The 14,114-nt window shown below is 31.8% G+C and overlaps 1 protein-coding gene across 5 annotated transcripts in view; it reads left to right on the forward strand.

Annotated features, from left to right (window-relative positions):
- Positions 1-9,986: 9,986 nt before the first annotated feature.
- The window catches only part of LOC125054812, a 231,412-nt gene continuing 227,284 nt past the window's right edge, over positions 9,987-14,114 (forward strand). For 2 of the 5 annotated variants that reach the window (XM_047656922.1, XM_047656926.1), the window contains exon 1: positions 9,992-10,737. The gene's annotated coding sequence lies outside the window, so the exon portion shown is untranslated. Of the gene's footprint in view, positions 10,738-14,114 lie in introns of all 5 variants that reach the window. The other 3 variants (XM_047656924.1, XM_047656925.1, XM_047656927.1) reach the window with 3 other exon arrangements.

Raw genomic sequence — 14,114 nt, forward strand, 5'->3', positions numbered from 1 at the left:
ATAAAACGGACGGATATCTTAAACGGCAATATTTATATTAAATTATAATATTATATAGGTCTACCGGAATCTCATGGCATAAAACAAAAATATAAAAATGAGATTTTCATATGTCAATCAAATAGATCTGTCAACCGCTGCTGAGATTTTCTGATTATCTTCTTGAAATTTGTTGCTTTTGTGAAAATGTCCAAAAAGCTACTTCGATCTCATGTGAGAAATATTGTTTTCAATGTTTATCGTAAAATAAAGGAAGAAGAAGGTTTAAATCAAACTCAATCTTTGATTTTAAAGCACGTGGTGGTATCAACTCGATCGTTAAGTTGGACTGAGTGGTTTTGATACGTATAGTTTATTTAATATTTTTCTTCGGTACATAATCGTGACTTGAGATTTCCAGTAGTACTATACGGGGAATCGTAGCTAGTAAAGAGGACAGGGGGACAGAAGATAATCAACATTTTGAGACAATTTGAGATTTACAGTTGATTGGGAATAAAGCAAAGGCATTCTATACAGTTCTGAAGGAAATTCCAATAGTAATGAAACTGTTACAAATTCTTCGACAAGATATTGAATTCAACAGAGAAAGAGATTCTCTGATCTGAACAAAAATTTTAAGCAATAATCCCTCTCACTCTCCTCGTTAAAGGAGGCTTGTGCCCTGGAGTGGGATGTATGTAGTGGGACAAATGAATAAGCTATCGTTTGAGCAACATGTTAAATATTATTATTTTTTACACATTTATACTTAAGGAGATTGGTTTTGAATATGTTAAATACCAATCAAAAAGAATCGTTTTGATGGAAAGAGATGACATAAAACTACAAAGGTACAAGTTTTTGAAGAGTATAGAGGAAAACCACGAAGCTGAAGAGCATAATAAATTGGATGTGATTTATTTTAGACGAAACTTCAATTCACGGTTCATGTTCTGTGAATAAGTGCTGACAAAGCAAAGATATTGCAGGTCTTTCAGATTTCAGGTATTTCACTTGCAGCGAGGTGGATCATTGTAAACGCTGGTGGAGAAAATGGCTTTGTACCAAATAGTTATCTGGTGTGCAGGTCAACAAGTGTATCTGCTGACTACCACCACAATATGAATAAAGACAATTTTACAAAATGCGTGACAGTGAAGCTAATACCAAATCTAACAACACCTTCATTAATTGTTATGGATAATGCTAGTTATCATTCCGTACATATCAACAAACCGCATATACAAGCCAATGGTATTACTGATATAAAAGAATGGCTCCGTGCAAATGATTATGATTATTGCTGTAAATGTCAACTACTTGAAGTAGTAAAAAAATACATGTCTGCGGCCTTAGGGAGCGTTAAAGTATTACGTAACGAATTTGGGGGTCTTTTGTAAAACGTTACGATGCGGGGCGGGGATTGAATTACGCGTTATTGTTAATATTATTTTTGACTTAGGTTTAACTTACATGAGAACTTATATACTAAAGATACAATTTATCACGTCGTGCTTAAGGTTCAAGGATCAATTATCGAAGTATAACTTGGGTGGACTTTCATTTACGCGGGTAACTGGGATCGCTCAGGAGATGGTCTTTTAGTCTAAATTTAAATATTGCCAGGCTGTCTGCACTTTTTATATTTTGTGGAAGTCTATTATACCGCAGCACTCCCCCAACGCTCAATGTTTTTTACCGTTATTGGTTCTAGACTTCGGTACAATAAGATTGTGAGGGCGTCGTGAAGTGCGCTTCTTTCGCGACTTTCCAGTACTTGACACCACATAATGGTAACTTTATGTATATAGAGTCACTAGGTGGTCACGAAACGTTTTACTATACTTGGGTACAGCAAAACGTTACGGCGCGCTACATGGGGGGGGGGAGGGTCAATAATCTCCAAAAATTGCGTGACGTAATGCTTGAACGCGTATGAGATAGATGAAGAAATAAAATTGCACGGCCATGAACTTTTAAAAGTCCCACCTTATCATTGGCGATTGAATCCTATAGAAACGATTTAAGGAATAATGAAGCAAACAGTTGCTGATAAAAATAGAAGCTTTCTCACAAATTGGTGCAGAAGATTAGCGAAAATGTTGTGAACATGTAAAGAAAATTGAAAACCATTTCATCAAGCAAGATATAATAATAGGCTTTAAGTTATTTGTATCTTTGAAATTATATCTAATAAATTAGTCCATAAAGTAATTTACGATTCATTTATTTTTCATGACATATTATCCTGTCTTAGGAACCCCATAGATGGCCTTCTTCATACCAATAAATAATATACTTAATATACCTAATAGTTAATACTAAAGACATAAATAAAAATTAAATAGTATCTACATCATTTAATCCAATTTCCACAGTATTGCCCACAACAATTTTTTATTTCCTTATTTGCTATATAGTATTCTTTATGTATCAATGTACTTTAGCCTTATATTAATCTTACGTTTTTTTTATTTATATACTATACTTGTAAGCGAATCAACTTTATTATCTCTCTCTCTCTCGATTGAGAGAGAGAGATAATAAAGTTGATGACACATACAGGATAATTGATTAATTATCCTGCATGTGTCAGACATAACGGGTCCTTTACCTTAATATAGACGCATTAAACGACGACCACACTTGTTTACAAACCGCTCTCAAGAACACTTCGTTCTATTAATATATACGATAACAATGTCGCTAGTCAAGTTTAGTGTTTTTTTAATAATTTATGTGTCCATAAGTGAATGTACAGTTTTAACAGACGCACAAAACAAATATTTTTCAAGAAAATTAAGCAGTAACGAAGATCGTATTATTTTTCCTGATGACAATGGGTATCCATGGGTTCCTGCGACAAGTAGTACTAAATTAAAAGAAAGCACGCAGGAAGAGGATGACCTTGGCAATCGATTTGGTATACTTTCCGGAAAATGTCCCATTGGAAAAGTTAGAAGAGGCGTCGCTTGTGTATAGGTTTAGTTTAGTTTAGTTTTGTCATTGATTAAACTTCATAGAGCTATCAGTGTTGATGTTGTGTTCCATTTTCAAAATGTTATTTCAGTATTGAATTAGTTCTATTAAAATTATGTCAATATCATGTGGCTGGAATTTAAATTTTTACAACAAATTCGCTTTGGTTTTTTATTTAAAACTAGCTGACCCGGCGAACTTCGTACCGCCTAACAGTCAATGAATGTCGTGTTACTTTTTAGCTGAACTAATTAAGGCTTTGATGAACGTAAAACAATGATACAAAATAATATATTTATATAGATAGAAACAAAAAAGTATTTTATTATGATGAATGATGATGAAAACATACATACAGAATGAGAATAAAAATAAAAAAAATCATAGACAATCATAGAATAATCATAGTCTCAGCAACCAGGCCATAAGCTCCAAAAAAAATATAGTTGTTACACTATTTGACAGGATTGGACAACAAATGTTTGACATGTAATAAACAAATCAGTATCTATTGAAATGATTAAGTATTCATCACACATATCGAGTTTTCATTGTTTTTATGATGTATTCTGCTATTCGGGACGGAAACAAATCCAACAAATCAAAAACCATGGCAATCGGTCCAGCCGTTCTCGAGTTATAAGTGTTGTAACAAACACGACTTTCTTTTATATATATAGATTATTTCACCGGTGTACAATGTTTAAACGTAAAAAAATACTCTCGGTAGGAAGTAATATTAAGTACTTACATTATTAACCATATTATATATCTATAATTATTATTTATTATAAACATGTTGCTTTTATGTTGTCGTCAAGATATAATTATAGCTTCGGTGTGTGTCGGTTACTCGGTTAGTCACATCAACTACATTTACTTACTTACCGTTTTGCCTAATAAAATTACGGGACTTCACTCCTACTTATTTTAGTATAATAATTAATGAGTTATGTTGTACCAATGAGCAAATATAAAACAGGACAATTTTTTTTATTTCTAATCCCCTATAACAGTATACGTAAATAAAATTATTAGGTCTGTATTTTTTAATAAGCTGATTACTCAGTCAAATGATTGATATTAAATTTTTTTCTTTGATATTTACAGTGAATATTTAATACTATTTAAAGTAACGAGAATACAAAATAATCACATAAATCATAATGAGTTAACTAGGGACAAAAATAAGTATAGGAAATTATTGTTTAAAAAAAGAGAAAAAAATATTGAAACTGTTTCCTTAATATTTTTCTTTACAGTACACACGTCGTCAATGTTGTCAATTTTATTGAGAACTTAAATAAATATTGACTATGTGGTCTAAGCTAGGGTACGAACGTAGGACCTCAGGGTTGACGCCTAACCATTAAGCTAACATTGCTGTCTTTTCGTGATTAAATTAAATTTTCAAAATTTGTTGAGTAGTTTAGTTTGACAAAGCAGCTAACATGTTCATACAATTAGTTTAATGATCGTACAGCTTGAATACTCGTATTAGAATTGGTTTAGAAATTTTAAATTTATTATATGTTTAACAACGCAACAGCGCGGCGGTCTTCGCGGTGACATTGACCTATTTTCATTTTAAAATCACAGACGGAAGAAACAGAAAAATAAATGATAGTTCGACAAAAAAATATTTAGAACAATGTATTGAAATTAATAAGACATTTGTTTAATCATAAAACAATTTTTTACCGGATTGAAGTTATGTACATTTACAATTATTTTTCATAATTTTAAATTTAATCGACGTTTTGCGTGCATTACAGCGTGTAAAGCCGGTAAGACTTCAATCCGGTAAAAAATTGTTTTATTATTAAATGTGTGAAAGTTATGTCAATAAAAGACCATTGTTAGTTTATCAGAAATGTGAGTAATATAATGTTTACAGTAGCGCCCCAGTTAAATGATATAAGTCAAAGATTTCTAAAAGGTAAAATACAAATAATCTGATTAAAATAAGTTTTAGCAATTCTAGTTTATTTAATTTATATTTTTATTATCTTTGTCCGACTACTAAAAAACAAAAGATAACATGTTCGATGTCATTTTTTTTATTTATCTACACAATGATTTACAATGATTGCGCCCAATTTCTTTTTCGGCACGATAAGTAAGTCGATAAACTTTGACTCGTACTAGGTTTGAATATTGAAACCGGATATGTCAGTCAACTCATAACTACGCTTGGTGTCGATATTTTTATTTAAATACGAAATCATTAAATGAATCTTTAAAAAAAACTAAATCTCGCTATCATTAACTTTATTAGTATGTGTGTTTACCTTAACAGAAAGTTTAATAATTTTGAATATAAATCTAAGTTTCCTCTGTATTTAGGCATACAGCAAAAAATACGAGACTTTACAGTTATACTTTGACAAGTCCAACAAAAAATGCCACAGAGTATCTTGACATGTCACCTAGCTTACCAAGCTTTTTTGTTACACGTAACAAAATTTGATTTCGTTTTTGTTTTAAGTCACATACACACACGCTAACACAAACACCTACACACTTTTTAATGCTTTTTATACAATGTTTTTGTATGGTAAACCATCCAAAGCATAAATGTTTTTTACTTGTGTAATTTTATTTTATACTGTATGCTGATGGCTACGTAGATAAATTAATCTATAATGTAAGTCTGCGACTTCGTCCGAATTTAAATATTCCTGCTCCGTTTTCCTATTTGTATTGAGTTTAAATCAATGATAGATAGTGTTACACTACACTAATAAATTAATTTATTTAGGAATAAACTTTTCTATTAAAATAAATATGTGAACTGTATTTAATTTATTGAATGACCAACGTAACCAATAACTACACTTTTGTAAGTTTTTATAACATAGTCATAAATTACAGACTAAAGCAAATATAGAGAGATTCAAACATAAACATAGGTACACAGATGAACTACACTAGGTACCATTAAATATTATAATTCAAAACGTACGGACGGTTTGCTTGTCACATTTTTAAGTGTACCGAATGTGAGTATTTTCGTATTGGGTATTGTCCAAATCGCTCTCGTTAAATAAAAATAGCCTATGAGTGGCGATCATTAGGAGTATAAGAGGTTACAATAATTAATAGGTGAAACATCACGACTACTGTCAATTAAGATTATTAGTCGTGGAATGTTATACCATAATACAACTGTGATTTTAGGTAAACACACACAAAATTATAAGCATTTAAAGTGTCATGTTACATCTTAATATTGTTTAGTAGATTTTGATGAATAGTAAACATGTTATAATTTTTTGATTTAATCATTTAATCATTAGGTATAGAAATCGGGCACATTCCAATTTAACTGATCTTCACGGAAAAGTAACGTGGGTTAGAAAAAAATATCACATCTTTATTTCTTTACGGTGATTGGAAAATATAATTAAATTTACCATTTTTAGATACAAAAGATTTTAAAATATATATAAAATTCTCGTGTTACGGTGTTTGTAATTAAACTCCTCCGAAATGGCTCTACCGATTTTCGTGAAATTTAGTGTGTTAGGTTAGGTCAGCGAATCAGACAACATCTATTTTCTCATCCCCCTAAATGTTAAAAGGTTGGTCCTAAATTTTTATTTTGTTTTTTAGACAATTTTTTTGTATGTAGTATAGTTATTTATGTAGTTATTTTTATTGAAGTATAAAAATGTTTCATAGAAATAATATACATGGCAAAACAACGTTTGCCGGATCAGCTAGTAAAATATAAATGAAACAAATGAGACGTAACAAATTTATAAATTATGAAGAAAGGAAGATGTTGATCTTTCTCTGACTGGCCAGCCCAAAAGCACGTGTACTACATCATGAATGTGACAAATTAGATTGTTGATACAAATATTTCACGTTTAGTACTTTGTCAAATTCATGATAAAAGTACACGTGATTCATAGATGTTCTGAGAAATAATGCTGGGTAAGTACCATATTAGTAATCAAGCAAGACGATAATTTCTTTGACCTAAGTCCAAAACACTTATCAGAGCCCTGACTCAGTGACTTCTATAATAACATAGCGATAGCGGTCCCGTTCTCAATAAGCTTTTCAAGCTTGCAGCTATGGATATTAAAACTACAACGAACTTACAAAAACTTCGGGATCTCTATCTCTATTGACGCAGTTCAGTAAAGGCACAGTTCTTTTATACATAAGGACTATTTTTATAGTAAAATAAATTAGTACAATAATTTTAGTACGTATTATTGATTATAACTTGTATAATTATTAATTTATTAAAATAAACCACAGCATATATAATGCATTTCCTACAGTATATGTTACAATATTCTAAAATACATGACAATTACAGTGAAAATACATTTTACAAAAAATAAACTTCCAACTACAAGCTGTAGTTTTTACTAGTAATTTCCTATTGAAAAATACTTTTTAGCTTAACAAATGGATTAAGTACCCGATAGGTGCTCAACATTTTTTTTAATGGTTCAGCACACGACGGAATAAATCAAGCTCTGGATAGTAGCATTTATGCTGGTGCAGCTCGAAGAATCCAATGAGAGGTGCTGGAACTCTTTGGTGGGTTTCATTTTTTTCTAGCACAAAAAGCTAATAAGATATTTCATTTCTCACATAAGGTACAAACAAATGTACGGTTAATTGTACTAAGAGATAACAAACATAATATGCTTCTTCACCTTTACAAACGGTTTCTTTAACGGAGAATTCACTACTAGTTAGTATCTTAAGTACATTTTAATAATTTTTCAAGTTTGTCTATGTCAGTTACGTTACCTGGCAGCATTTTTTTTACACATTTATATTACGTACTTGAATCATTCGTTCATTTCGTTTCGTTTTTTCGTCTTTTAGTTCGAAAATAAATTCTTTTAAATCACGTTAAAAATTCGGTATTACCTAATTAATTTTCTTAAAACTTCTATAAACAGTGAGTTCACTTACCAGCCAAAAAAAAAAAATAAGTGGCGCTACAACCTCTGTAGGTCTTGGCCTCAGATTTCTGAATCTGTTTCATGATCATTTTTAAATCTAATAGGCAAGTAGGTGATCAGCTTTCAGTGCCTGACACACGCCGTCGACTTTTTGGGTTTAAGACATGTAGGTTTCCTCACAATGTTTTCCTTCACTGTTCGAGCAAATGTTAAATGCGCACATAGAAAGAAATTCCATTGGTGCACAGCCGGGGATCGAACCTAACACGTCAGCCTTTCGATTCTGTAACTCACTTTTCAAACTCTCACAGCGGTTTTCGCAGCGAACGCGCGCTCAAATCAGTCGTGAAGCAGTCTGATAAACAATAAACTACAAGCTCCCTCCGCTTGTCAAGACGTAATGTGAAATTGCTTAACAGAAAACCATGAGATTCCAAAAATGACGTGAGTGACGAAGGGAGTCTTGTTAGTGCGAAGTGAACTCACGGATTAACAGAATCGCACGGCATGCGAGTCTCATACCTTACCAGCCTGCTTGTAACTTACCAGCTTAATACATTAATTATGTAATATTAAACTTCTAAAAACATAGACTGAACTTACCTTGACCAAAATGAAATAAAATAGTTCAAAAATAATATGCACATAATAATTATTGATTTTCATTCGTAACTTAGACAAGTCATATATTTAATATTTTATGTTAATGCCCGGTTTGAAGGTCGAAAAACAACTTTTAGTGACTTATAGTTAGCCTTTTCGATTGGCATCCTTTCACAAAACAAACAAATCCAAAAACAACCTTAGTTATTCGCAGATCAGGCGTTTCTTAATGCTTCTGTCTCACAACTTTTTATATAAAGAGGCATCTAGTAGGACATAGTGTATCGACATTTTGCTATGACTTACAAGTTAAACTCTTGTGCAAAAAAGGGCACCTACAAAAATTTACGTTGTAAGGTCGATTTCTTTTTATTAAATTAAAAAAGATTTATTAAATTTAAGTTAATTATTATTTAAAGTAGTGTGTATACTTATAATTGTGTAAATTTATACGCGTAATAAGAAGTGGTCGACAATAAAGACAATAAGATTATTTTACTTTTTTAAATTAAATAAAGTTACAAATGTAAAAACCTAAAAACGAGTGTGACCTACTATTGATAATTTTCTAGATTTTATGCGAAGGGCTAAGACCGAGAAAAGTATGTAAAATGCTTGTGTGATGTTATACGTTTTTCTGCCCGACAGTACCAATATTTATGAACCATTTTATATGTGTAGATAAATATCGACAACTGTATGCCCTTACTTTAACAGTTATAAACAAAAGGAATTAAACATTGATTTAAATAAACAATAAAAAAAAAAATTGCCCTTGAAAAATAGGGCAATGAGCGTCCGAGCCCATTTGGCGATTGATTCCTAATATAATGAAGGGTACATCGTTACATTGGAGCTAGCTGTCAGAGGCGGTCTTCCACTGTATAGATTTGTAAGGGGGTGGGTTGGGGGGCACAGGGAGGAGGTTTCAGGGGCTTAGGGGGTGTTGGGGTGTATCGAACGCTGCGTGCGCACCACGTTGCGTATTGTCACCTCTCTCGCGTCGTATCTCGTCTTACAGCTTTGTACCAAGGTGCGTGCTATTTGATTACTCCGTGCGAACTCTGACCTAATGTTTACATTGGACCAGATGACACTTAATTGATTTATGCACTTGCCCTATTGTCCATTTGTTTACATTTATCCTTGTTTTATCATTTGATATAAGAAGCTATAATAAACACAGCGCTTAGAGCTTTTACATTTCAAGAAGAAGAAGAACAAATAAAGCTTTGAAAATTTTCGATTCAATTCACCGAACAATTTTTAGGCAAAACATATCAAAGAAATAAGTAGCGACGAAAAGCTTATTGGAGCATCATTCACGTCTGACTGACTTTACAACTTATTATTTTTCATAAACAAAAATCTTTCAAACAATTTCAAGTTAATAAAAAATTGTTTGAAGGACAAAGCTTCAAAACACACTCTATGAAAGCGCCCTAACAGAGTTTTCCACAACTCACTAACACCAATTCACGATCGTCGCTACGCAGCTTTTCACGCACACACGTGCTCGGAACAAAATAAGCGCCTGAAACTGAACGGCAACGTAAAACGTACATTCGTCCCGCTTTCTCCCAGGCCGCTGTCCTATTTCAACAGGTTTCGCTTTTCAGCGGTTGCAGTAGAACGCGTGCCTGTAGTAACCCAGCACAAACAGTACGAGGAACACACGTCGTATCCGAAAACTGAAAGCACAGTTTCACTGACAGTTCCGATTTTACCTGACATTCGGCGCCATCGTTCACCTCTCCGCGCGCGAATCGTGTATTAATACGAAATTCACAAATCGTCGGATACGATGTAGTGCGGTTTTAAACAAACTGTTGTGCCAATAAAATAAACCTAATATTTTGGACTTTTGTGTTGTTAATGCGGCATGATGTAAGCATTGGATTTTTACTGTTTACCTCTTCAGTGTTGTGAGTACTAGTAGTGAGAATGTAGAATGTTTATTTAGACTCAGTCAAGGTTGTGATAAAGAAATCGGACAGTTTTACAGACTTATCAATAAAAGTTGGGTTGTACTTTCTCGTTGTATTTAACATGCTGTTAATGTCTTTTGACCAGGCGCTAATTTTAGTATTATTTAAATTTTAATGGTTGTGTCTGAAGAACAATTCTGTTAGAATTCTTCCGGTTGTGAATAAGTGACTCAAGATTTAATAAACTTGGTTTTGCTAAACATGTGACAGTTTGTCGCGTACCCGAGCTTTATGTATTAAATTATAAGGTAAGTTTATCTAATAAGCTTTTCATGGCGTGTTGGTCTGTAAAATGAGCTTTTGTTTTCTTTCCGCTTTAAATGTGACGATATTATTATTAGTATTAGTATTACATGTTGATAAACACGTTATGTCGGCATGTTACTGAAAAAAGGCTTTTCTCACACATTACTACGAGGCCTATTTATGTATATCTTAAGGTGCATCTGTAGATACATATAAAAAAGCTCATGACGATTTAATTTACAAAATAATATAATATATATGTAAATATAATATATGATAAATCATTTTATAATCACGATGCTCTAGTCAATAATAAAAGGATTTCAAATTACTTTATTTTTATACAGACAAACTACATTATTCCTATTATCACATTATATGTACACATTTAAAACCTATATACATTTAACAAACAACAATAAAATTCAAATACATATTATAATGAATTTTATTTTAAAAAGCAGGCAACACGACCGTAAGTTTTCCATACACGTCTTCTGTTGCCGCAAGTGTTCTGCTGAAGTCATTTATGAAGGATTCCTAAAACGAATACAAATAAAAACATTTATATGCCCATATGTAGGGCTGGCGCCACATATTTTATATCGCCCTTCCTATCCTGTCTCAGACAATACATCCTTTGCTTCGCCTAAATTCGAGAGTCAAGAACTGTGAAACCACAAGGAAAAACTTTTAAATGTCTAGATGAATTTTCATATAATGTGCTCCCAATTTTCTCAAAATTATTATTATAATTTTTTTTGGACTTGTGAGTTAAAAGTTCTATGGATTTTGAACGAAAGCACAATCGAAATTAAGTAGTTAAAGTTCAAAGAAAAAAACAAAAGCTCAGTTATTTAGGCCAATAGTTTGTAGAGAGAATGAGGTCCGTAATTCCGGACCTTTATATTCAATAAATTATTATTCTTTTCCGTATTGACGACGCCTATGTTCCAAATATAACACTAAAAAAAAGTTTATGAACATTGTCTTCATAGATAAAACGTGACTCACCCCATTGTCTTAGATTTAGTTAATTTTTAATAACTTAGCAACACAATATATATTGGCAAATAATTATTGTATCATATTTAATAAAGCATAACTATTTTTTAAACAGTCTTATTTGTTATAGATACACTTTTTTGTATAGGTCTGAGTAGACATATACAAGACGTACTTATAACAGAGGAGTTACGACAGACTACAGAAAAATGTACTTCCTTATTCAGAGTATCGATTCATTTCTTTTTAACAAAGGAGTATTTACATAAAAGACAACATTAGACAATTTTTTTCGAGAGAGGACAAAATTATTATTAATCACGTTAAAAACTCCATCGCTTTATTTTGCTTTATGTATTTAAAGCTTTGCCACCTAATAAATTATATAAAAACGTAAAACACATTACGTACTAATAATGAATAAAGCCTCAATTAAGGCTTCTCTCGCATTACAGATATGTTAATTAGTCGGTGAACATGTTGCAATTATCTATGTATGTATATGCATCGCGGTAAACCGCACCGATCCGAAATAATAACCACTTAATGATAGTTAAAACTTTTGAATGATTATTAATTTCATATCTATCGACGAATAAAAATACTAAATCATTCCTATTACACTGTTAGTGCTTAGTACTTTTTCAGCGTAAAAACAATTTAATAGAAAAAAAAACAAATGAATGGTAACAACAACCGAATTCCATTATGGCGGAGTCATTCTAAATTATATTTGATTGTAATTATTAAGAACAGTGAAATTCTACAAACTTTTAACCAACAAAAAACGCGAAGAAAGAGGTTGGTAAATTGATGTATAAATTAGTTTAGGTTAAAGTATGAATAATATGTATTGTATCAAGCTTTTCTAAATTGTTTCGTAAACGTAACAACTCAATGTGTGCGTCTGAATGCGGCTGTGCTAATTTTTTTGAAGAAATTGTACATATAATAGCTTGGAAATCATTTGAAAGCATTTAAAAAACCATTTCAGAATATTTATTACTGACGCAAAACGTTATTTGGGCAAGATGGCGTCGCACCAGTAACTATGACGTACCATGGCTGTAATGACGAAAACAAATATCATGCGTAATTATGTGTAATAATAATTCATAAATGACACAATACATCAAAATCAGTCTCCGACGAAATAAAGTCCAGGTCAGTATTAGGATTAGACAGACGAATATATATTATTTACAAGTATGCTAAGATACGACTAATCTGTGACTGTTTTTAAAGTGACTGACGTATAAAAATCATTATATTTGGGTTTATGGTAAATTAATGATTATTTATTTATACAGATTAGTCTTAATAACAATATCTAACGTAATGTCAAATAGCCCACTACGAACATACTAAAGTGAAAATCAACAACATAATTTATCCTCGATATACTAATGTATAGCATAATTGCTTAAATTATTACATTAAACTTGTTTATTCTCTTGTTCACATTTACTATTCACAAAGGTTCAAAAGGGACAAAAGTCTCCGGGCATTTCTGCCAGCAACTTAAAAAGCGTCGCAAAAATATTTACCTAAAGGGACACGATTTTTACAAAAACAGCAGCCCGACACAACTATGGCCAGATTTTTAAGGAAAATTCTATAAAGGTAATCAATGGAACAGTTTCTCAAAAAAATATTTGTTACTCAACACCTTTATCGAATAAAATTTTCCGTAATTGTTTGTTTGACATTATAAAACTGTACTGACATTTTAACGGATTGGCCAATGGTTGCAAATTCACCTATGTATCAAAAGCGTTTTGTGGTAACGAAATAATACAAATATTCCTGAATATAACGCTGTAAGACGTAGGTACTGACGTTGTTTCATTTACCTGCAGATAACAAAATGTTGTTTTATACGTTATGGAGGAGAGAAACTATTTGTATATGTAGTATACATACAAAAAAAGAAAAAAAATCTCGAAATCATAACTAAATTGGAAAAAAAAGCGTTTTATTTTTTTATTAATTTTTGTTTCTTCAAGTGTCGTCATTGCGTACTCGGAGATAAAAACTTTTTTGCCGAGTGACAAAAAAAACACCACCTTAACAATGCATTTTCATTTTTCTTCCTGCTCAGGGGGCTTAGTCAAGATGTCTTAACAGTAGTGTATGCAGAAAGTCGAGAACTAAATTTGTATGAAAATTTGTCGACACGAACTGTCATTTTAGAATTATACAACTTTGTAACTAGCTCTCGATGACGACGACATTGACGTTAGTTCTACCTCATTGTCAAAAAAGCTATGACTTATTTCCGAGCAGGTGTACGAGTGTTATACAAATAGTTTTTACATTTTCCGGAGACAATATATGTGTTACCTCTATTGGCTATGATTCACAGAATTCTAAA

The sequence above is a fragment of the Pieris napi genome, chromosome 12 (assembly GCF_905475465.1).
Source record: "Pieris napi chromosome 12, ilPieNapi1.2, whole genome shotgun sequence".
Classification (NCBI taxonomy): domain Eukaryota; kingdom Metazoa; phylum Arthropoda; class Insecta; order Lepidoptera; family Pieridae; genus Pieris; species Pieris napi.